This window comes from Macaca thibetana, chromosome X (assembly GCF_024542745.1).
Source record: "Macaca thibetana thibetana isolate TM-01 chromosome X, ASM2454274v1, whole genome shotgun sequence".
Taxonomy (NCBI): Eukaryota; Metazoa; Chordata; class Mammalia; order Primates; family Cercopithecidae; genus Macaca; species Macaca thibetana.
Window position 1 is genome coordinate 61,097,474 of NC_065598.1, and position 26,239 is coordinate 61,123,712.

At 38.9% G+C, this 26,239-nt stretch overlaps 1 protein-coding gene across 1 annotated transcript in view; it reads right to left on the bottom strand.

Moving 5' to 3' along the window:
• Positions 1-26,239, bottom strand: part of ZC4H2 (zinc finger C4H2-type containing) — a 558,331-nt gene that overhangs the window by 89,439 nt on the left and 442,653 nt on the right. The gene's annotated exons all lie outside the window — the stretch shown is intronic.

The following is a 26,239-nucleotide window of genomic DNA, read 5'->3' on the forward strand; positions in this document are numbered from 1 at the left end:
CTGCATTACTGTTTTCTTTTTTAGTTAATTTGGGAGTGAAATGTTTTGATTTGTTTTTCATTCTCTTTAATGTATAGTCTGTTGCTATTTTCTTTGTGGTTTCCATGAAGATTACATTTAACATCCTAAAGTTATAACACTCTAATTTGGTTTACAGAAGCTTAACTTCAATAACATACAAAAACTCAGCTCCTTTTCAGTTCTGTTTACACCCATTTGGGCTGTTGATATCATGAAATTCTATCATTATACATCGTGTGCTGCAAAACATAAACTAATAATTGTATTACATGCATTACTCTTTTTAAATTATATAGAAACCAAAATGTTGAGTTTCAAAGGAAAATAACAAAATGCTAGCTTTTAGATTGATAATTGTTTTTCTCTTTTATCCATTAAAACATTAGAAAACAAAAAGCAGTTACAAAATGCTACAGTAATATTAGCTTTTAAAATTGTCCATGTATTTATATTTCTTGAGATTTTATTTTTTCATATGGCTTCAAGTTACTGTCTATGGTCCTTTCATTTCGTTGTGCAGGATTCCCTTGAACATTTGTTGAAGGGCAGGTCTAGTGGTAACGAACTCCCTACGCTTTTGTTTGTCTGCAAATGTCTCAATTTCTTTCTCACTTTTTCATGAAAAATTTTGCTAGATATAGGATTCTTAGTTTTTTTTTCTTTTAGTCCTATAAATATATCAGTTCACTATCTTCTGGCCTAAGTGTCCTAAATATATATGCATAACTATCCTAAATATATATGCACCCAATACAGGAGCACCCAGTTTCATAAAGCAAGTTCTTAGAAACCTAAAAAGAGACTTGGACTCCCACACAATAATAGTGGGAGACTTTAACACCCCACTGTCAATATTAGACAGAGCAAAGAGCCAGATAATTAACAAGAATATTCAGGACTTGAACTCAGCTCTAGACCAAGTGGAACTAATAGACATCTAAAGAACTCTCCACCCCAATTCAACAGAATATACATTCTTCTCAGCACCAGTGTTTCTGATGAGAAATCTGCTGTAATGTTATTGAGGAGTCCACGTATGTGATCAGTTGCTTCTCTCTTGCTGCTTTCAAAATTTTTTGTTATTATAATATGTATTGCTGTGGGTCTCTCTCAGTTCATCTTACTTGGAGTTCACTGACCTTCTTGGATGTTTATATTCATGTTTTTCATCAAATTTGGGGATTTCCACCACTATTTCTTTCACTATTCTCTCTGCCCATTTTTCTTGCTTTTCTCCTTCTTGTATTCTCACAATGCATATAATGGCCAGGTTGATGGCTGATGTTCTATAGGTCCCTTAGGCTCTATTCATTTTTTTTCAATCTGTTTTCTCTCTGTTAATCAGACTTAACAATTTCTATTGCCTTATTCATGTTTGTCAATTCTTTCCTCTGCCTCTTCAAACCTGCCCTTGAATTCCTCTAGTGAATTTTTCATTTCAGTTGTACTTTACAACTTCAGAATTTCTTTTTGATTTTGTTTCAGATTTTCTCTTCTCATGGATATTTCTATTTTGTTCAAACATTGTTTACTGTTTTTCTCCACATCTTCCTTTAGTTCTTTGAGTATCTTTAAGACAACTGTTTTAAAGTCTTTGTCTGATATACCTGCCACCAGATCTTTCTGAGGGACAGTTTCTGTTTATTTATTCATTTCCTTTAAAAGGGCCATACTTTTCTCTTTCTTTGTATGCCTTGTGATTTATCATTGAAAACTGGACAGTAGAATCTAGTAATGTTGGTAACTCTGAAAAGAAGACTGCCTCCCTTACCTAGGGTTTTCTAGCTTTTGTTACTGTTTTTATTTATTGCTTTGAAGTTTTTATTGCTGTAGACTGTCTCTATGCCAAGTATCAGCCTGAAGTGTAAATCTAAAGTCTTCTTGGGTAATTTCTGAGCCTTTCCCTGGGCAGGCACAGTCATTTTCTAATTTTCCCCATATATACAGTTGTTTTTGAATGTCCCAGTCTTTAATATCTGGCTCTGAAGAGGGGAAAAAGAGAAAAGTAAAAGGGGGAAAAAAGGGTGCCAACCCTTCAAACTTCTTGGAAGTCACTGCAGCCAGAGGAGAAGGGACTTGTAATAATTGGGGAGGTGCAACAATAATGGCTTCTGGCTTTTTTGTATCTCTGTGATCAGAAGAATCAATCACTCTTCAATAAATGGTGCTGGGAAAATGGGATATTCATATGCAGAAGAATGAAACTAGACCCCTATCTCTCACCATATACAAGAATCAAAATCAAATTTCATGGGATTAAATATTTAAATACAAGACCTGAAACTATGAAAATACTAGGAGAAAACCTTGGAGAAACACTCCATAACATTGGTTAGGGCAAACTTTTCTTGAGTAAGGCCCCAAAAACTCAGGTGACCAAAAGAAAAATGGACAAACAGGATCACATCAAGCTAAAAAGCTTCTGCACAGCAATGGAAACAATCAACAAAGTGAAGAGACAGCACATAGAATAGGATAAAATATTTGCAAAGTACCATCTGATAAGGGATTAATAACCAGAATATATAAGGAGTTCAAAAAACTTAACAGGAAAACAACAACAAATAATCTGATTAAAAGATAGGCAAAATAAGTGAAAAGAATTTTCAGAAGACATGAACAGCCAACAGATACAAAAAAAAAAGCTCAACATCACTATTTATCAGAGAAATGGAAATCAAAACTACAATGAGATTTTGTCTCATCCCAGTTAAAATGCCTTTTATCTGAAAGATAGGCAATAATGGATGTTGGTGAGGATATGAAGAAAGGAGAACCCCTGCACACAATTGGTAGAAATTTAAATTAGTACAGCCACTATGGAGAACAATATGCAAGTTCTTCAAACAATTAAAAATAGAACTACTATATGATCGGGCAATCCCAATGCTGAGTACATCCAATACAAAGGAAATCCATATATCAAAGAGATAGCTGCCCTCCCATGTTTACTGGAGCACTATTCACAATAGCCAAGCTATGGAATCAATCTAAGTGTCTATCAACAGATGAATGGATAAAGAAAATGCAGTAAAGACACACAATGAAATATTATTCAACCATAAAAAAGAATGAAATCATGTTATTTCCAACAATCTGGATGGAACTGGGGCCATTATGTTAAGTGAAGTAAGTCAGGCATAAAATGATAAATATCACATTTTCTCACTAATATGTGGGAGGTAAAAATATTGAACTCATGGAGATAGAGTAGAATGATGGTTACCAGAGGCTTGGAAGGGTAGTGGGGGAGGCTGGGATAAAGATGGGATTGTTAATGAGTACAAAAATACAGTTAAACAGAAGGAATAAGATCTAGTGTTTGGTAGCACAATAGGGTCACTATTGTTAAAAATAATTTATTATATATCTCAATATAGCCAAAAGAGTAGAATTAGAATGTTCCTAAAACAGAGAGATGATAAATGTTTGAGGTGATGGACACCGCAATTGCCCTGATTTGACCATTACACATTTTACGATAGTATTAAAACATTATATGTACTCCATAAATATGTACAACTATTATGTATCCACAATAAGTTACAATATTTTATTATTTTTTTAAAAAAATTATTGGCAATACAAGCAAAGTTCTCCAATATTTGGAAGACAAGGTCCTTTTTGTGCCCTGCAGACTCCCACAAGCTCTTTGCAAGCTACTTCAGGAACACAGGGCACAGCTGCCTGCCACACAGATGAGTGCAGGGAGAATGGGTAGCTGCTACTGTGCTAAGACCTGAAATTGACCCAAATTAACTGCACCTTACTGTCCAAGCCTTCCCTCAGAAGTTGCAAGCCTTCAATAGACTCCAGAGTTTGAAAATAGTTACTATCAGGCAGACTCTGCCAGTGCAACTGCTGTCTAGGTGGGCAGACAGATTCGTGATGGTTTCCACTCCACCATCGTCCCAGAATCCTCTATTCTGTGCCAACTATCTTTTCAAGGATGTTTGTATAGCAAACAATCTTGGAAAATAGAGATAAGTGTCTTCATTCAGAGGATAGAAGGTTTGCTTATTCTTCAGTATAATAAAGGTAATGTTTCCCTGCAAAGCAAAAGTCAGGCAGGTTTGTTTACTGTGTATTATGAAAGATTCAGGTTCCCTAAGTTCAGTGTTCCTCAGCATGGCACAAATCCACTACATGTGCATCCGTACACCTGGGCCTTTTTAAATTACTCCTGTGAGATTTGGGTGGCAAGGGTAACCAACATAAATGTGATGTTTATGGTACTTGCTGTGCTGTAAGTAATAAAATCCTTTGTCTTTGACCCAGGAGTGTCATGTCTTCAGTCAGCACTAATGAAACTATGTCAGCCTAACTTGTTATCTTGCACATAGGGTAAAATCTCATACTCGTCAGAGTTCCTGACACTACATAACCTAAGTAGGAATGCCTGGAGCAGTCACATTTAATGCCAGAATTTGTGAAGACAAAGGAACATATTGAGAATTATTGAACTCACCTTCTTGAATAAAGACAATATGACGTTTTACTATCTATTAGCCTAAACTAATGTATAAAACAACCATAAAAAGGATGCATCAACTTCCATGTGCCCATCAGTCACAAATTAGGATAAACCTTTAGTTTCTCTTTTGGTCTTTTTAAAATTTCTCTTCACTCTGGTTCTGTTGGTCTCCACAATGGAATTGTCTGTCTTCTTTTTTATGAATATCTTTTTATTAATTTTTAGTGTATTTGAACCTTATTGTCAAGTATTCTTGGAGATTTGAATTTTTTTTATCATACTTTAAGTTCTAGGGTACATGTGCACAACGTGCAGGTTTGTTACATATGTATACATGAGCCATGTTGGTGTGCTGCACCCATTAACTCGTCATTTACATTAGGTATATCTCCTAATGCTATCCCTCTCCCTTACCCCCTCCCCACAATAGGATGTCCCCCTTCCTGTGTCCAAGTGATCTCATTGTTCAATTCCTATCTATGAGTGAGAACATGTGGTATTTGGTTTTCTGTTCTTGCGATAGTTTGCTGAGAATGATGGTTTCCAGCTGCATCCATGTCCCTACAAAGGACACAAACTCATCCTTTTTTATGGCTGCATAGTATTCCATGGTGTATATGTGCCACATTTTCTTAATCCAGTCTGTCACTGATGGACATTTGGGTTGATTCCATTTGAAGGTCCTTATTGTTTGTGTTTCTGCTCATATGTGTAATGGACATCTTATTTTCAATCTGCACACTGAGATGTGCAAAAATTGTAACTTTACTTACAATCAAACTTAGTACTACATCAAGTCCCCTTCCTGTCCAGTGACAGAAAACTTAACCTAGTAAAGTCCAGATATACTGAGTCACATTTTCTCAGTTATACTCAAATAATTCAGGACTTTCAAATCTTTTTTTTTCTTTGGGATTGACTTAAATTCCCATAAGGAATATTTCCAATCTTTCTTGGGATTCCACTCCTATTGAAGCTATCCCATAGTAGGGGAAAGGTGGGATTAGGGGATGGAGTACTTTGTAAAAGAGCCACAAATTACTTTGTATTCCTCCCCAAATCTCTCCGCTTACTGGAGCTTAGAGGAGCTTTACCTTTTAGACTGAGTATGTCAATAAGATTTTTTCCAAAATATTTCTTAAGCCACATAAAATACTTTAATTAGAGAAAAGACCACATGTTCCTTTATTGACATATTTTAGAATATGCATTTATTTAAACATATTCAGTAAAACATAATTTAAAGCCAATGTGATGAACTTATTGTTGATAGGACATGGAGAGATTATTTAAAATAAATACATAATTTATTTTCATAGTTACTATTTTCAAACTGTTACTTCAATTATTGAAAGTAGTATTTGATTATACCTGCATAAACTCAGAGAAATTAAAAAATTTAGATAACCTCTTTGGTGAATTAGTTTTTTCAGCTTAAATGCTGAGGCTTTCAGAATAAATGAGATTTTAGTTGGATCTTGAGAGTTGGTAGCCGAGAAACAGAATAAACAGTCTTTTTCTTCTAAGCTTTAGATAATTTTTTCACACACACACAAGAAAAACAAAAACAAAAACAAAACACTTCATCATGCCAAGCGTAAGGCAAAGAACTTTTCTACAAATGTTGATACTTTTGTTCCTCACTATAATTCTGTGATAGGTATTATTATCCTTATATTACTGTTGAGGAAGCCGAGGCTCAAAAAGGTGAGTGACTTGTTTCAGGGTCACTTAGCTAAGTGGCTAAGGCTAGATTTGAGTCTGTCTGACTCCAAAGCCCATATTCTTTCCACTGTGTTACACCACGTTCCCCCTTTGCTCAATACATTTTCTTGGCTCAATTCTTATCTGATTCTGGTCTGTGAGAGAATTAGCTGGATTTAGAGAGGCCCTGGGTGAGGGAGAGTCTGGAACCCAATTTCAATATTTGTATAAGGTATGGTGGCAGTGAAGTTCTTCTGCCAGGATTCAATTTACAGTCTTTTTTGACAATCAGATTATGGTGATAAACCAAGAAAATTACAACCCCATAGATCTTGGACACAAATTGAGATGAACATCAACAAATATTTTGTGGAAGTGAACGAGTTCCCTGTTGAGTCTATCTGCAGTGACTGGGGCCAATAATGGCCAGATGCAGGAGATAAAGTATATCATCTTTTTTGTTGTTGTTGCTGTTATTAGATGGAGTCGCACTCTGTCGCCAGGCTGGAGTGTAGTGGTACGATCTCGGCTCACTGCAACCTCCGCCTCCTGGGTACAAGCGATTCTCTTGTCTCAGCCTCCCAAGTAGCTGGGACTACAAGCACGTGCCACCACACCCAGCTAATTTTTGTATTTTTAGTAGAGACAGGGTTTCACCACGTTGGCCAGGATGGTCTCGATCTCTTGACCTTGTGATCCGCCCGCCTCAGCCTCCCAAAGTGCTGGGATTACAGGCATGAAGGTATGCCATCTTTGAGTGACCTACATTAATGTAGCTGTTTGGTAGACTTCAGTCTAGGTAGCTCTACAGCTATGAAAGCCATAAAGAAATTTAGTACATTAGCCTGTAATCCTAGCTACCTGGGAGGCTGAGGCAGGAGAATCGCTTGAACCCAGGAGGCAGAGGTTGCAGTGAGACAAGATTGCGCCATTGCACTCAAGCCTGGGTGACAGAGGAAGATTCCATCTCAAAAAAAAAAAAAAAAAAAAGAAAGAAAGAAAAGAGAAAAGAAAAAAAGAAAGAAGTCTAGTACATTGCAATCTTTAAGTCACATGCTTAAAAAAAATAACTCAAGTATTCATGCAAGGCATGTTTGGTTGCCAGTTACAGAAATTAGCTCAAGTAATTGAGGGTTATTGTAATGATACAGTAGAGAATCTTGTGTAACACACTTAGAAGAATGCAGTTATGTCTCAGAGAACTGGAAAATCTTTCCATCTCTTGCTCTCATTCACTCTCTCTTGTACTACATAATCTTACTTCTTCTTTCAAAACATCTGCTCAACAATCATATTTTTAAATTTATCCTCTGCTCACTATCTGAGTATGCTTAGCTAATCATAGCTGTCCAAAAATGTAAGTCCCAGTTCTCTACATGACTACATCAGGTAGGCATGGTTTCAGCAGCAATAAACAATTCCAACTACAGTGGCTTAAACAAGGGTTTTTCTCATTCAATAAGTACAAATGCAGGGGGTTATGGATGTTGATAGATTAGCTCAATGATAGCAGGACCAACATTTCAGTGACCTTCTCCATGTGCTTGCAAGGTGGTTACTTCACTTCTGGCCATGATATCCACATTCGTGGCAGGAAAAATAAAGGAAGAGATAGAAATTCTATCTGTTTCTGTCCCTTTTTATTGGGAAAGAAAAGCATTTTCAGAAATGCCCATCAAATTTTCCCTTACATTTCATTGGCTAGAAATAGCCTTATGGCCACCGCAAGGTGCATGCAAAGGGAGCAGGGGAAGTGAACTAGGCACATGGTGGACCTGAAAAAAAATCTCAGGTGTGCTAGCAATGAAGAATATGAAAATGGATACTGTGTTGGCAGTTACAAGTCTCCGATACAAGGACCTGCCAGGTCAAATCACTGCAGCAAGTGACATAGTCTCTGTGTGATCTAATCCAAGTCAGTGTCTAACCTCCAACCCAGGGCAATCAGGAAACAGTGAGAAGGGTTACCTTGTTAGGGCTTTGCCAGGAATAGCTATTCTAGGGAGTGTAGAAGTATTCATGTAATAGGTAAACTTCTAAAGTGGCCTCCAGTGATCCCTGCCTTCTAGTATCCATTTCTCTGTGTAACCCCCTCCTATTAGGGGTGGCCTAGACTTAATGACTTGCTTCTGATGAACAGAATATAGCAAAACTCATGGGATGTCCTTTCCTAGATTAGGTTACAAAAGTTTGCAACTTCCCTCTTGCTAGCAGACTCTCTTCATTGATTTTTTTAGCTTGCAGGCCTTGATAAAACATGCTGCCATGTTGAAGAGGCTCTTGTGACAAGGAACTAATGGCAGTCTCTCTTCAATAGGTAGCAAGGAACTGAGGCCCCTCAGTCCAACAATCCACAAATAACTGAATCCTGCCAACGACCATGTGAACTTGAAAGTAGATTACACCAAAATTGAGTCTTGAGATGACTAGAGCCCAGCCAACACCTTACTAGAGCCCAGCCCAACCTGTGAAAGATCCTGAAGCAGAGGACTCAATCAAGCTGTGCTTGGATTCTTGACCCACAGAAACAGTGAGATAATAAATGTCAGTTGTTTTAAGCTGCTAGATTTTAGGGGTAATTTGTTATGCAGCAAAACAATTACAGGAAAGAAATGATGGCCATCTCCAGAACATCCATTTAAACATTCTGTCATGGGCCAACAACTCATGATTCAGATATTTTCTCTTCTGCTCTCTCTTCTCACAGCTGTCTGCTTGTGTAGAAAAAAAAGTTTTCTAATAATCAGGTTAGAGCAGTCCAAAATTGGAAGTAAATCTTTCATAGGTGAATGAGTTCCCCATCTTTGAAGGTATTCAAGCAGAATCTGACTATCTGTTAGAGATTTTTGTGGAAAGGATTCAGGCCTCATATGAGTGGATGGACTAGAAGGATGCTTTCTAATTCTTTTTACATGATAGAAAATAATACTTGTATGTATAGCACACTGGAGGTAAAACAACAAGGCTGCCTGTGGCTTGAGTGACTAGTTTCCGTAGGTCCTACACAACCATTTTGAGGGCAAAAGGGATTCCTCTGCACACTTATAATTCACACCAGTGTACCTTGGTCCACTGATTTGGAAACCCAAGATGAGATGATTTCAGGCTTTTGTATACTTAGATTCTCTGGAGCTATGGTTCCCATGGTGCCATTCCAAGAACAGCATGGTCAGCATAACATGGGCACTTTTAGAATGCAAACTCTCAGCCTTTCCCTAAACCTACTAAGTCAGAAACTATGGGAGCAATTCATGGGAGGAACAGTGGGAGCCCAGCAATTCATATTTCACCAAGTTCTACAGAAAAAACTGGGTTTAAGTCTTCATATTTGCACTTTTTGTCTGTAATCTGTGGGAAAGTCACTTTGCCTCTCTGGAACCCAGTTATATAATCCATAAAATTGGCTGAATAAACTATCTCCAAAGAATAAATGCTATATTTATAAAGTGTGTAGTGTAGTGCTCAACACATAATAGTTATTCAGTAAATGTTAGTTCTAGTCCCATCAAAAAAACTGAACTGAATTTATTTTAAAGAGCACTTATGAACATATTCAGTAGCTTGAAAATTGCACAAAATGATACAGAAAGCAAAAATCACCTACAATTTCATATAATTCTCAGCATTATGTGTCTATTATTCCAGTCTTGTCTCTGTACCCAGTTATACTTAGAATAAATGAACTGCCTAAACAACTTCTAATTGTGAGTAATGGCTGTACACTGCCAATTCTTGATTATCCATTTGGCTAATCATTGGTGGCAAATTAAAATCCCAAACTGGTTTCCCTCTGTCACACGGTGTGTATCTGTACGGCCTTCCCCTGCCATCAATTAATATTTGCTTGAGAATAAAAATTCATTTCCATATCAGCCTAAGGGAAACAAAATGCCAAGAAATCAGAGCCAGTGTTCCAGAGCATGCTAGAAATAGGACTCAGATTACCTGGCACATTATTTCTCTCCATAAAAGCAGACCTTTGAAAATTGGCCCGTTAAGCACCTAGTAGGTTTTAGGCATCTCGTTTAATAAAACACTGAATCAGACACACTCTTAATGGACAGTCTATTACTAAAGGAGTTAAAATAGGTATATTGAGAATTTCAATATAGGTCAGGTCTATTCAATTGAACTCAACAAGTATTTATAGATTATCTATGTTCCATGCAATGATGGGTATGATGGTACCTCGCTCCTCAAGGGGATCACCACTTGGTAAGGACAAGAAACACATATAATCCAAATGTTGGCTGGGTTAGCCTTACTCCTCAGAGATCTTGGAATAATTGGTTTAGGCCTCTCTCATTCCATGATATGTGAACTCCTGACTTTCCTCAAGATTCTATGATAATCCGTGGGGCTTATACACTCTTTTCTCAGGTTCTTTTCTCTGCCTCCTGCATCTACACATGCTATACATATTTCACTCTAATACAATATACATATGGACCGCAACCCTTCACTAGTTTACACAAGAAATCTATTCACAATAATACTTTCATGAGTTCTAGACTTTGTTAAAGATTTGGAGGTAAAGAGAAAGCTCAGAGGAGGAGCCACGTGTCCTTCCATCATCTTCTTTCTCCTCTTCCCATCTCTTCTCTTAGTCCTCTCCCTCCAAGATTGCTCCCATAGTTCCAAGCACATTCCCCTCTATTATGCAGAACACTTTTATCCTCCCCAATTCCTTCCTACTAGCTTGCTTACCTCAATACATAAAGATATATAGCCAAAAAAGCTCATTTTTAAAATGAATTACTCTCCTTGCAAGGCAGCTAGGTTTATATTTAGCAAATTTATTTTTGCATTATATCTATAAATAAATATATTAACGTGGCAGACCCTGTTAATTGCCTTCCTAATACCCATTCCCCTTTTATTCCTTGACAAAAGAGACTTAAATTTGTTCTGGGCATCAGTGTGGCCAGCTTCAGGTGAGATACTAACTTGTCTAGCTTCCTTCAAGTCAGGGTAGCCATGCACCCCGTTTTGACCAATGATCTTAAGTGGGAATCAGCTGAGGAAGCTTATGGAAAAGCTCTTGCTTTTCTGATAAAAGAGACAGATGCAGCTGATGCTGCTTCTTTACCCTAGGGAAAGTACTGACTGGCCTGCCTGAAATAATGTACTTATCCCCTGGTCCAATCAACTATGTTTAGGGCGTATGATCATGTTGTAATAATATAACAACTCTTGTTGCAACCATGTAGGTTGTAGGATGGACAAAAAAGATGACAGCAGACTTTTAAGAGAGAGTTTTGGAGTAGATAATCCCATAAGTACCTGCTAGCATAAAGTTAGAAGATGAATAGTACTGGGAATGTGAAGAGATTTTGTTGGTTTTGGCTAGAATAACCAAGAATGCTCAGATTCTGCCTTACTCTTCATTCTCAATTGTTCCCTGAGAACAGAACAATTAAAAAATTGGGAACAGAGCATCATGTTATTATTAGTTGGACCAGGGCCCAATATGTCTAATACAGAGTTCTGGGAAACCTGATTTGAAGTACATGGCTAGAGTTCTAAGAGAGTCTAGTATTTCCCTAACTCAGGATGAATAAAAATATTACCTTTCTATCAACTGCATATAGCTAAAAAGAAAGAACTTTGATGATCCCAGCAAAATGGAAGGAGCAGCTGGGACCAAGGATTTGCCCACCTGCCTGGTCTGTAGTCCAGTGTTCCCATTCTTTGGCCTACAAGTAAATGTGATCCAGGCATGTCTCGCATTATGATCTATTGGTTTGATGTTCCCTTCCGTTTAGAAAGAGGGAAGAAAATAGGAAAATATGTGGAAACCATCTGCTAGAGTTATTTCTGATGTGAAAAAAGGCATCAGGACACCTCTCCCCTTAGATTATTCTGCATTTTTTCTCTCACCTCTTTGGGCTTAATAGTCAAGATGATGGTCAGCCATAACCATCCCCCTTGTGAGGGAAGACCCATGGACTATCAGAAAAGAAGTTCTACCCCTCCTTTTCTAGCACCATTTCCCTGACACTCATCAATTATTTTGTTTATCCTCCCAGGACCAAAGCTGCACAGCAGTTCAAACATTTACCTGCTATTTTATTTCACATATCAAATTATGCATATCTACAGTTCTCAAACCTGGTTCAATGAGTACTGCATGGTAGTATAGTCCAAATAATGCAACATCAGCACAGCAATATCAGAATGTCTACATTTGAACAATATGAAACCACTCTAAGTATTAAGTTTCAGGAAAGTTAAAGTTTCATGCTGAAATCTATGTACTATGTAGAAATTGAACTCCCAAAGAAATTAAAACCAAAAATAACTTTCTCCCCAATTTATTATTTTGCTATATCTCAGCCAGAGGAGGTTTCACTCAGATTCCTAGGTGGAGTCTATTTTCCTTCAGCAGTTGCATGCTTGGCTGTATTTCACTAGGGTTGTAACTCCTCTGAAGTTGCAATGATACAAATTCAAGTCTCCCTTGGATACCACTTTTCTTAAGTTCCAGTTCCACACTCATGAAATGTAGGATCAAGTGCTTATGACAATCTTAAGCAAAAATAACATTATCATATTGCTGTTACCAAGCCTGTTGTTCAGATAACAAGGATAGAGGGTGAAACAGAAAAAAATCGGGGATTTAACTTCATCTGTATGCCTGTCAATTTGTGCTAATTGTGCAGTATCTATAACCCATTAAATAAAATTCAACTGAGAATTCTACCACTGAACCACCAATGCCAGTATCTAAAGAGCTTCTGCATAGCAAAAGAAAACATCGATAGACAACTCACAGAATGGGATAAAATATTCAAAAACTATGCATCTGACAAGGGTCTAATATTCAGAATATATAAGGAACTTAAATCAACAAGCAAAAACTAAATAACTCCATTAAAAAGTAGGCAAAAGACATGAACAGACACTTCTCAAAAGACGACATACAAGCTGCCAACAAACATGAAAAAATGTTCATCGGTTGCTGGCAAGATGGCCGAATAGGAACAGCTCCGGTCTGCAGCTCCCAGCAAGATTGATGCAGAAGGTGGGCGATTTCTGCATTTCCAACTGAGGCACCCTGTTCATCTCATTGTGACTGGTTGGACCGTGGGTGCAGCCCATGGAGGGCGAGACAAAGCAGAGTGGGGCGTCGCTTCACCTGGGAAGCGCAAAGGGTTGGGGGATTTCCTTCCCCTAGACAAGAGAAGCCGTGAGAGACTGGACTTTGAGGAATGGTGCACTCTGGCCCAGATACTGCGCTTTTCCCACAGTCTTCACAACCAGCAGACCAAGAAATTCCCTCCAGTGCCTACGTCACCAAGATCCTGGGTTTCAAGCATGAAACTGGGCAGCCATTTTAGCAGACACGGGGCTAGCTGCAGGAGCTTTTTTTTTTTTTTTTTTTTTTTCCATACTCCAGTGGCACCTGGAATGCCAGCAAGACAGAACCGTTCACTCCCCTGGAAAAGGTGCTGAAGCCAGGGAGTGAAGTAGTCTGGTTCGGGGGGTCCCATCCCCACAAAGCTGAGCAAGCTAAGATCCACTGGCTTGAAATTCTCACTGCCAGCACAGCAGTCTAAGGTCGACCTGGGACACTCAAGCTTAGTTGGGGGAGGGGCGTCTGCCATTGCTGAGGCTTGAGTAGGCAGTTTTCCCCTCAGAGTATAACCAAAGCCACCAGGAAGTTTGAACTGGATGGAGCCCACGTTAGCTCAGCAAGGCCACTGTGGCCAGAAGGCCTCTCTAGATTCCTCCTCTCTGGGCAGGGCATCTCTGAAAAAAAAGGTAGCACCAGTCAGGGGCTTATAGATAAAATCCCATCTAACTGGGACAGAGGACCCAGGTGAGGGGTGGCTGTGGGTGCAGCTTCAGCAGACTTAAATGTCCCTGCCTGACAGCTATGAAGAGAGAAGCAGATCACTCAGGACAGCGTTCAAGTTCTGATAAGGAACAGACTGCCTCCTCAAATGGGTCCCTGACCCCCATGTATCCTGACTGGGAGATACCTCTCAGCAGGGGCCAACAGACACCTCATACAGGAGAGCCCTGGCTGGCATCTGTCAGGTGCCCCTCTGGGACAAAGCTTCGAGAGGAAGGAACAAGCAGCGATCTTTGCTGTTCTGTAGCCTCTGCTGGAGATACCTAGGAAAACAGGGTCTGGAGTGGACCTCCAGCAGGCTCCAGCAGACCTGCAGCAGAGGGGCCTGACTGTTAGAAGGAAAACTAACAAACCGAAAGGAATAGTATCAACATCAACAAAAAGGATGTCCACTCAGAGACCCAATCCAAAGGTCACCAACATCAAAGACCAAAGGCAGATAAATCCACGAAGATGGGGAGACTAGGGTAAAAAAGCTAAAAATTCCAAAAACCAGAATGCCTCTTCTCCTCCAAAGGATCACAACTCCTCGCCAGCAAGGGAACAAAATTGGACAGAGAATGAGTTTGACAAATTGACAGAAGTAGGCTTCAGAAGGTGGGTAATAACAATCTCCTCTGAGCTAAAGGAGCATGTTCTAACCCAATGCAAGGAAGCTAAGAACCTTGAGAAAAGGTTAGATGAATGGCTAACTAGAATAACCAGTTTAGAAAAGAACATAAATGACCTGATGGAGATGAAAAACACAGCACAAGAACTTCGTGAAACATACACAAGTACCAATAGCTGAATCGATTAAGCGGAAGAAGGGATATCAGAGATTGAAGACCAACTCAATGAAATAAAGCATGAAGACAAGATTAGAGAAAAAAGAGTGAAAAGAAAAGAACAAAGTCTCCAAGAAATATGGGACTATGTGAAAAGACCAAATCTATGTTTGATTGTTGTACCCTTGAAAGTGACGGGGAGAATGGAAAAAAGTTGGAAAACACTCTTCAGGATATTATCCAGGGGAACTTCCACAACCTAGCAAGGCAGGCCAACATTCAAATTTGGGAAATACAGAGAACACAACAAAGATACTCCTTGAGAAGAGCAACCCCAAGACACATAATCGTCAGATTCACTAAGGTTAAAATGAAAGAAAAGATGTTAAGGGCAGCAATAGAGAAAGGTCGGGTCACCCACAAAGGGAAGCCCATCAGACTACAGCAGATTTCTCGGCAGAAACCCTAGAAGCCAGAAGAGAGTGGGGGCCAATATTCAACATTATTAAAGAAAAGAATTTTCAACCCAGAATTTCATATCCAGTCAAACTAAGCTTCATAAGGAAAGGAGAAATAAAATCCTTTACAGACAAGCAAATGATGAGAGATTTTGTCACCACCAGGCCTGCCTTACAAGGGCTCCTGAAGAAAGCAATAAACATGGAAAGGAACGACCAAAACCAGCCACTGCAAAAACATACCAAATAGTAAAGACCATTGACGCTCTGAAGAAACTGCATCAACTAATGGGTAAAATAACCAGCTACCATCATAATGACAGGATCGAATTCACAGATAACAATATTAACCTTAAAAGTAAACAAGATAAATGACCCAATTAAGACACAGACTGGCAAACTGGATAAAGCGTCGAGTCCCATCTGTGTGCTGTACTCAGGAGCCCTATCTTACCTGCAAAGACATACATAGGCTCAAAATAAAGGGATGGAGGAATATTTACCAAGCAAATGGAAAGCAAAAATAAAGCAGGGGTTGCAATCCTAGTCTCTAAGAGACTTTAAACCAACAAAGCTCAAAAGAGAAAAGAAGGGCATAACAGAATGATAAGAGATCAATGCAACAAGAAGAGCTAACTATCCTAAATATATATGCACCCCATACAAGAGCAACCCAGATTCATAAAGCAAGTTCTTAGAGACCTACAAAGAGACTTAGATTCCCACACAATAATATTGGGAGATTTTAACACCCCGCTGTCAATATTAGACAGATCAATGAGACAGAAAATTAACAAGAATATCCAGAACTTGAACTCAGCTCTGGACCAAGTGGACCTAATAGACATCTACAGAACGCTCCACCCAAAATCGACAGAATAAACATTCTTCTTAGCACCATATCACACTTATTCTAAAATTGACCACTTAATTGGAAGTAAAACATTCCTCAGCAAATGCAAAAGAATGGAAATAATAACAGTTTCCCTATCCATAGTACAATCAAATTAGAACTCAGGATTAAGAAACTCACTCAAAACTGCACAACCATATGGAAACTGAACAACCTGCTCCTGAATGACTACTGGGTAAATAACAAAATTAAGGCAGAAATGAAGATGTTATTTGAAAATAATGAGAACAAAGACACAATGTACCAGAATCTCTGGGACACAATTAAAGCAGTGTGTCGTGGGAAATTTATAGCACTAAATACCCACAAGGGAAAGCAGGAAAGATCTAAAATCAACACCCTAACATCACAATGAAAAGAACTTGAGAAGCAAGTGCAAACAAATTCAAAAGCTAGCAGAAGACAAGAAATAACTAAGATCAGAGTAGAACTGAAGGAGACAGAGACTCGAAAAACCCTTCAAAAAAATCAATGAATCCAGGAGCTGGGTTTTTGAAAAGATTAACAAAATAGACCACCAGCCAGAATAATAAAGAAGAAAAGAGAGAAGAATCAAATAGCTGCAATATAAAATGTTAAAGGGGATATCACCATCAATTCCATAGAAATACAAACTACCATCAGAGAATAGTATAAACACCTCTACGCAAATAAACTAGAAAATCTAGAATAAATGGATAAATTTCTGGACACATACACCCTCCCAACTCTAAACCAACAAGAAGTCAAATCCCTGAATATACCAAAAACAAGATCTGAAATTGAGGCAGTAATTAATAGCCTACCAAGCAAAAAAGTCCAGGACAAGAGGGATTCACAGCTAAATTCTACCAGAGGTACAAAGAGAAGCTTGTACCATTCCTTCTGAAACTATTCCAAACAATAGAAAAAGAGGGAATCCTCCCTAATTCATTTTGTGAGGCCAGCATCATCCTGATACCAAAACCTGGCAGAGACACAACAGCAAAAGAAACTTTCAGGCCAATATCCGTGATGAACATCAATGCGAAAATCCTCAATAAAATATTGGCAAACCAAATCCATCAAGAAGCTTATCCACCACGATCAAGGAGCTCATCAAAAAGCTTATCCACCACGATCAAGTTGGCTTCATCCCTGGGATGCAAGACTGGTTCAACATACGCAAATCAATAAACGTAACCCATCATATAAACACAACCAATGACAAAAACCACATGATTATCTCAAAAGATGCAGAAAAGGCCTTTGACAAAACTCAACACCCCTTCATGCTAAAAACTCTCAATAAAGTAGGTATTGATGGAACGCATCTCAAAATAATAAGAATTCTTTATGACAAACCCACAGCCAATATCATACTGAAAGGGTGAAAACTGAAAGCAAAGTCTCAGGATACAAAATCATTGTGCAAAAATCACAAGCCTTCCTATACACCAATAACAGACAAACAGAAAGCCAAATCATGAGTGAATTCCCATTCACAATTGCTACAAAGACAGTAAAATACCTAGTAATACAACTTAAAAGGGATGTGAGGGACGTCTTCAAGGAGAATTACAAGCCACTGCTCAAGGAAATAAGAAAGGACACAAAGAAATGGAAAAACATTCTATGCTCATGGACAGGAAGAAACAAAATGGACAAAATGCCCAAGGTAATTTATAGATTCAATGCCATCCCCATCAAGCTACCAATGACTTTCTTCATTGCTTCTTTTTATCAGGTTTGTCAAAGATCAGATGGCTGTAGATGTGTGGTGCTATTTCTGAGGCCTCTGTTCTGTTCTATTGATCTATATATCTGTTTTGGTACCAGTACCATCCTGTTTTGGTTACTGTAGCCTTGTAGTATAGTTTGAAGTCAGGTAGCATGATGCCTCCAGCTTTGTTCTTTTTGCTTAGGATTGTCTTGGCTATGAGGGCTCTTTTTTTGGTTCCATATGAAATTTAAAGTAGTTTTTTTCCAATTCTGTGAAGAAAGTCAATGGTAGTCCTGAGATTTTGCTGAAGCTGCTTATCACCTTAAGGAGATTTTGGGCTGAGATGATGGGGTTTTCTAAATATACAATCATGACATCAGCAAAGAGACAATTTGACTTCCTTTTTTCCTAATTGAATACCCTTTATTTCTTTCTATTGCCTGATTGTCCTGGCCAGAACTTCCAATACTGTGTTAAATAGGAGTGATGAGCGAGGGCATCCTTGTGTTGTGCTGGTTTTCAAAGGGAATGCTTTCAGTTTTTCTCAAAAGAAGACGTATATGCAGTCAACAAATATATGAATAAAAGCTCATCACTGGTCATCAGAGAAATGCAAATCAAAACCACAATGAGATACCATCTCATGCCAGTTAGAGTGGCAATGATTAAAAAGTCAGGAAACAAGAGATTCTGGTGAGGATGTGCAGAAATAGGAACACTTTTACACTGTTGGTGGGAGTGTAAATTAATTCGACTATTGTGGAAGACTGTATGGCGATTCCTCAAGGATCTACAACTAGAAATACCACTTGACCCAGTAATCCCATTACTGGGTATATACCGAAAGGATTATAAATCATTCTACTATAAAGACACTTGCACACATATGTTTATTGTGGCACTGTTCACAACAGCAAAGACTTGGAACCAACCCAAATGCCCATCAATGATAGATAGACTGGATAAAGAAAATGTGGCACATATACACCATGGAATACTATGCAGCCATAAAAAACGATGAGTTCATGTCCTTTGAAGGCACACAGATGAATTTGTAAACAATCATTCTCAGCAAACTAACACAAGAACAGGAAACCAACCACCACCTGTTCTTATACATAAGTGGGGGTTAAACAATGAGAACACATGGATACAGCGTTGGAAACAGAACACACCGGGGCCTGTCGGGGGTTGGGGGATGGGGGCTAGGGGAGGGATAGCATTAGGAGAAATACCTAATGTAGATGATGGGTTGATGGGTGCAGCAAACCACCATGGCATGTCTATACGTATGTAACAAACCTGCATGTTCTGCACATGTACCCCAGAACTTAAAGTATAATAAAAAAAAAATGTTTACCATCACTGGTCATCAGAGAGATGCAAGTCAAAACCACCATGAGATACCATCTCACACCAGTCGGAATGGCTACTATTAAAAAGTCAAAAAACAACAGATGCTGTTGAGGCTGTAGAGAAAAGGGAACACTTATACACTGTTGGTTGGAATGTAAATTATTAACAGTTCAGCCCCTGTGGAAAGCAGCTTGAAGATGTCTCAAAGAACTTAAAGTGGAGCTACCATTTGACCCAGCAATCACATTCCTGGGTATATACCTAAAAGAATATAGATCATTATACAAAAAAACAAAAACAAAAACAAAAACAAAAACAAAACCACATGCACTTGTATGTTAATCGCCACACTATTCACAATACCAAAGACATGGAATCAACCCAGGTGCTCATCACTGGTAGATGAGATCAATTAAATGTGGTATATATACACCATGGAATACCACACAGCCATAAAAAATTGACACCATGTCCTTTGCGGCAACATGGATGGAGCTGGAGGCCATAACCTAAGCGAATTAATGCAGAAACAGAAAACCACATATTCTCACTTGTAAGTTGCCGCTAAACATTGAGTAGACATGAATGTAATCATGAGAATAATATACACTGTGACCTGCTAGAGAGGGGAGAAAATGAGTGGGGCTTGGGTTGAAGAACTACCTATTGAGTATTATGCTCATTACTTTGGTACAATATATCCATATAACAACCCTACACATGTACTTCCTGTATCTAAAATAAAAGCTGAAAATAAAATACAGTAAAATTCAACTGAGAGAAATTGCCTGTGGAGAGGGCGGTTGAGCTGCCATATTTATTTTCTAAAAACTTCATGAAATTCCAAATCCATGTTTTTTTCATTGGTCTGTTTTTTGCTTTTTTTTTTTTTTTTTTTTTTTTGGTCACGGTCTTTCTCTGTCACCCAAGCTGTAGTGCAGTGGCACAATTACAGCTCACGGCAGCCTCCACCTCCTAGGTGCAAACCATCCTCCCACCGCAGCCTCCCAAATAGCTGGGACCACAGGTGATCACCATGTCTGGCTAGTTTTTTAAAATATTTGGTAGAGACGAGGTCTCAATATAGTGCCCAGGCTCCAAATCTTTACTAGTTCTGTGCTGCTACTATTGGCACTTATCAAACATCCATAATCGCATTGCTTTCCTTCAGATTTTGAATTCTCCGGACTTTGGTTGTCTAAATGGTAATATAAACATTTCTCCTACCATTTACATTCCTGCCACAAAAAGATGTGATCTCTCTGGAGAAATATACCACTCCTCAGCTCCGGGTGAGAGAGTGGGATTGGGGAAAGCAAGATGCCATCCCTCCAACCAATGCCCCAAAATATGCAAACCAAAATCATTTTTTATCCATAGAGGCCATAAGGAGAATTTTGCTTTCTCCATGTGGAACTCTGCCTTCTAATCTAGTTTAAGTGGAGCTCTCCTCTTCAGTCTACATTCCCCAAGGATCTCCAATTTCAGGAGAGAATCTCTTTCCCTCCAAATACCAGCTGCAACTCTGATTACTAAACATAGGATGCTGCACAAAATATTTTCTGTATAGAGCTATGGGAAAATGTGATTAAAAAGTGGCTCACTTGAACCCTTAATGAGGTTCCCTAATGGCATTCCTGTCCCCAAGCTCAAATCCAAATGTTAGTGTTCTCTGACCCAGCCACATAACACATAAATCTGAATTGATGCCAGTCTTCTTAGATACAGAAAGAGAATATTGCTGAAACTGCCTCAAGATAGGCCCTGGCCCTCTTACAGTATCCTCCCACAGGGAAAGAGGAGGAATAGGAATGGAAGGACCACGAATGGGTATGAGACCTATTTGCAAATATCGACCCTACCCTTTATTAAATCTGATCTAATCAGTGTCATGCCATCTGACCTATAATATAAATATTTCCCTTTGGGGAGGAAAGAATGAAGGAGGTAAGGGCAGAGTAGAAATATAGGTACCTTCCGGATACAGGTAAAGGGCCATTATAAATATAAATTATTCAGGCAAAACGGTTGTGGAAATAACTACTGTTTTGCAGGCAAAGGGAAAAGAATAAGCAAAGATACAGAAGAGCTAAGCAGCTTAATATGGGAGAGCAGAATGTTTGTACAGTTACTCAATTCAAACTAGCTTGAGCAACAAAAGGAATTTAGCACAAGGATAGAGGAGTGTCTTATGGAACCCAAAAACAAGAAGGCAGGTGGGCTTCAAGGAATAAGCTGCAGCTAGGAACTCAACTGCTATCTGGACTCTCTACCTCTCTCATTGCTGCATCTCTCTATGTTTCTGCTTCATCTTTTATAGCAGACCAGCATTTTCTTTTTCCCCAGACCATATGGTAGAAAAATGGCTGCTGCCAACAGCTATGAAGTTTATACTGCTCAGCGTAAGAAAGCAACCAGACCAGGATGAAATATCTTAATCTAGATTCCAGATTCCCAAGGAAGGACTATAGTAGTTCCAGATTGGTTGGTTAACTGTGGCCAATGGGTCACATAACATTAAAAACTTCTACAGTAACATTAGGATGGAAGTGGTGGAAAGAGAAGCTCCAAGAAGGGGGATGCTCAGCAAAGAACTGCAAGGAGTATTAGATTCCTGAGCATGAAGTAGAATGTAGAGAATGGTAGGGGATATGACTGGAAAAGAGACAGATTATGAAAAGTAATATGGAGTTTGAAGTGTAATCAATAAGGAATGGGGAATAGATCTGAAACCTTTTTAAGCAGGGAGAGAATGTGATAAGGTTTGCATTTTTAGATAACTTATTCAAGAAGCAGTGCAGAAGATGGTTTGGAAGAGAGGTAAGAACGAAGGTAAGGAGCCTGATTAGGAAGTTGCTGAAATACTCCTGAAAAAAATTAGAAGGAAATAAATAAATTAGGGCAAAATTGGTGATGGTGCAGGTGTAAAGGAATGATGAATGAATATGAGAGCTATTTAGGAGATAGAATCAGCAAGGCTTATTAACTTAATTAGATGTAGGAGGTTAGAAAAGAGACTCTGAGGTGACCTTTATGTTTTTTGTTTAGGAGACAAGGTAAAATACACCTACCCAGAGAGGGACAATAGGACTGTTGGGGGCCTGCCAAACTTGGAAGTGCATCCACTCTTGGGATTAGATCATACTTTGCTTTGTTTGGTATCAGTGAGACAGAAATTTCAGCATACCAAGAGAGAGCGAGCTCAGGCAAAGGGTTTCACGTGTCCTTTATTCACTATTGAATATAATGCCAAACGAGGTACCAATCAACCTTCTGTTTGAAGTGGGCATCTTCAGTTGCCTGAATTGTCTTGATTCCAGAAGATGACATTCCTTATGCAGGAATTGAAGGCATACTACAAAGGAGATTTTCCTAAAGCAGAGATCTGAGCATCTGGAAGAGCTGAAGAACTACCAAATGGCTATTCCAAGAGGCAGATAAAGTGTTTTTATCCCTCCCTCCCTCCTTTTTCTTTCCTTTCAATAGGCAGAAATCTGGGTGAAGTGCAGTTATAATTTCCTTTTGTCCTATTTCAGACACAAAAAGATATATACCTCCTTAATCTATGTATATACATTGATATAGATCTATATCTGTTTAGCCAGCTATCTAGCTAGCTAGTTAGCTGCTACAATCTAGTGGAATTTCCAAAGGGCCTTTAAGAAGAGGATATAGAAATTCATCCATTCATTTATTCGACAAAGATTTATTGAGAGCCTACTATGTGGCAGGTACCATTCTAAGCATTAGAGATACAGCAGTGAACAAAGTAGGCAAGAATCCCTGTCTTCATGAAGTTTCAATTCTAGTGATTCAACTTATTCTTCCTTGGTGCATATATGCAGCTTATTTTTCAGGAAAAGGTACAGAAGTCTTGGCTTGACTCACATAAAATGATCATAATCCAGTCATTTCATCTGTTTCTGTGAGAAGGTGAAATCATTATGTGACAATACCAGGGTCTCCCTTTGGGGATTTTTTTTTTTTTTTTTTTTTTTTGAGACAGAGTGCAGTAGTGCCATCCCGGCTCACTGCAACCTCTGCCTCCTGGGTTCAAGTGATTCTCATGCCTCAGCCTCCCAAATAGCTGGGACCACAGATGTGAGCCACTATGCCTGGCTAATTTTTGTATTTTTAGTAGAGACAGGGTTTCACCATGTTGGCCAGGCTGGTCTTGAACTCCTGATCCGCCTGCCTCAGCCTCCCAAAGTGCTGAGATTACAGGCATGAGTCACTGTGCCAGGCCTCTCTTTGGGGAAATTTTTTGGGGAATCTACCCCCAAAAAGACAAATAACCCATTAGCATGGGAAAATATATTCAAGCATGGACAGGTTGAATTTGAACTGCTTGGGTGGCGTCCAAGTCAGGATGTTGAGTGGACAGTTGGACCAGTTTATCTAGATCTCAGGACGGCGGTCTGAGCTAGTAATATATATTTTAAAGTCATCCATGTGCAGGTAATAGAGCATGGAGAGTAGAACAAAAGTGGAACTATGGGAAGGGGAAAACTAACATTTAATGGGTAGGTTGAAGGAGAAGAGTCCATGAAAGTTACATAAATAAAAAAGATAAAGAGGAAGGAAAAGAACAGAGAGTATATGTCTGGAATCAAGTGGAGTCGAAACTTTCAAGCAGACCCAAATGATAAATACTATCATATGTAGCAGTGAGGTCCAATAACAAACACTGAAAAGTGTCCATTGCATAGGGAAATTTGTCAGTAACTGGTGTTCTTAACAAAATAGCTTTTAGTGGAGAGGTAGAGGTTAAATCCCTATTACAGTGGTTGGAAAGTGAATGGGAAGTGAAGAAATAGAGGCAGTGAATGTAAGATAACCCTTCTCTGGGTGAGAAGGAAACATGATAGGGTAACAGGAGACACTTCTAGGAAACTGAAGGAGGCTCCAGGATCACAGGAGAGTATGTCTTTTAAGAACGGAAGAGTCTTGAGTATGTTTACAGGCTGAGGAGAATAATGTAGTTGAGAGGGAGAGTTGTAAAGTACGTGAGATAGAAAGAAAAAGTGGGTAAGACCTGTACGGTGCTAGACGAGACAAAGATCAGGAGCTCAAATAGGAGATTTAGTCTATGTGAGACTGGAGGAATAAAGGTATAACATGGGAGCAGATGCAGATTGTAGGTGAGAAAAATTCCTGTTACCTGCAATTTTTTTAAGGAACATAGGTAATAAAGTCACCAGTTGGGTGGCAGATTTGCTGAGTGAAGGATGAGGTCATCTGTCATAGTAGAGAATGGTTAAAGTTTGGAGAAATAGCTGAGGGGATCTGGAGAAGGACTGACCATGAAAAAGGATTGCGAAGTAGTTCGGAGATGAGAAACTAAATCTGTGGCAACATCAATTTGCATTAAAAGGTCATAGTGATTTTCTTCAGAGGAGCTTGAATAGAAACAGTGAACAAAAGATGAAGATCTATAGCATACAGACACAAAGGGTTCAAGGGTCTGAAATTCTGGGAATTACTTCAATTCTGGAGACTCTTTTTTTTTTTTATTTTTTTGAGTCAGGGTCTGGCTGTCTTGCCCAGGATGGAGTGCACTGGAGCAACTGCAGTTCACTGCAACCTCTGTCTCCTGGGCTTATGTCGTCCTTCCACCTCAGCCTGCTGAGTAGCTAGGACTACAGGCACATGTAACCACACCCAGCTAATTTTTGTATTTTTTTTTTGTAGAGACTGGGTTTCTCTGCGTTGCCCAGGCTGGTCTCGAGCTCAAGCAATCCACCTGCCTTGACCTCCCAAAGTGCTGGGATTACAGGAGTGAGCCACTGTGTCTAGCTGACCTTTTATGTTATATGTCAAGATGAAATCATCCAAGGAGCTTTCTCAGAAACTTCACTCAAAGTCTATTTCCAATCTCATACCCTCCCCCACAAATACATCTGTCAATTTGATTTCATTTATGTAAATTATTTATTAACTTGTCTTCCTGCATCATTAGATTATAAGCTCTTTGGGGCTGAAGCACTGTTTAATATTTCGGCTAGACTCCTAAACAAGTAATAGTACCTTGCCTCTGACAAAGACTCTCTCCTTGACCAAATTTGAGTTAGGCTCTTGTGAGACCTTCTTCTCAACTAAGCTCTGACCTTGGGCTCTGTCCTTGGCTTGCTTAGTTCAGTTTCAGCAAGAATCCTGCTGAGTCAGTTTAGTGGAAATTCCCTACCCTTGGTATCTGATCATTCTGGATATCTGATTAGATATCTCATCTCCCACCCCTGATATCTTATTACCCTGGTCTGCCTTTAGCAAGATTTCCATCAAGTTGGTTTAGCAAGAATACCCCTAGAATTAATGTTTCCTCTTAGTAATTTTCCATTAACTGATGCCTCCACTCTGCTCCTTGTTTATAAATTCCCACTTATAAATGTTACTCCCCCCTTGTTGGACTCAGAGTTAAGCCTCATCTCTCTCCTCTACTGTAAAACTCCATAACAATAATCCTCCTTGAATTAAGTCTTTCTTACCATCTTTAACAAGTATCATGAAAAAATTTTCTTTAACACCATATTTAGCAATCAGATATAGACCTTTTCCAAACTTTGGCGTGGCATACAAGGCATCTCACAATCTTTGCTCAGTCTACTTCTCTATATTCAACTCCATTACAACTTTACACTTCCCAGCCCATAAACAGAGATAAAATAAGCATAAGTCACACTTTTCTACTTTTGCTGAATACGTCATGCACTTTCAAATTTTCTGGGCTTTTGAATATACCTTTTACTTTGCATGGGATATTTTTATCCCCTTTTGGCAAATTCCCACTCATCTATTGACACCTTCTTCTATGACTTTATTTATTCAAGGAAGATCTACTCTTGATTTACTAAGTGCATCTACTGTGCCAGCACAGAGTTCTGTTTTTGAAGAACTCACTGATTTGTAATTGTAAAGGTAAATGAAGGTGAATAAGGAAAAAAAAAAAAAAAAAGAAATGAAAAGCAGGTGAATAAGGAGAAAGAGATTATTTTCTCCCCCTTAGTTCT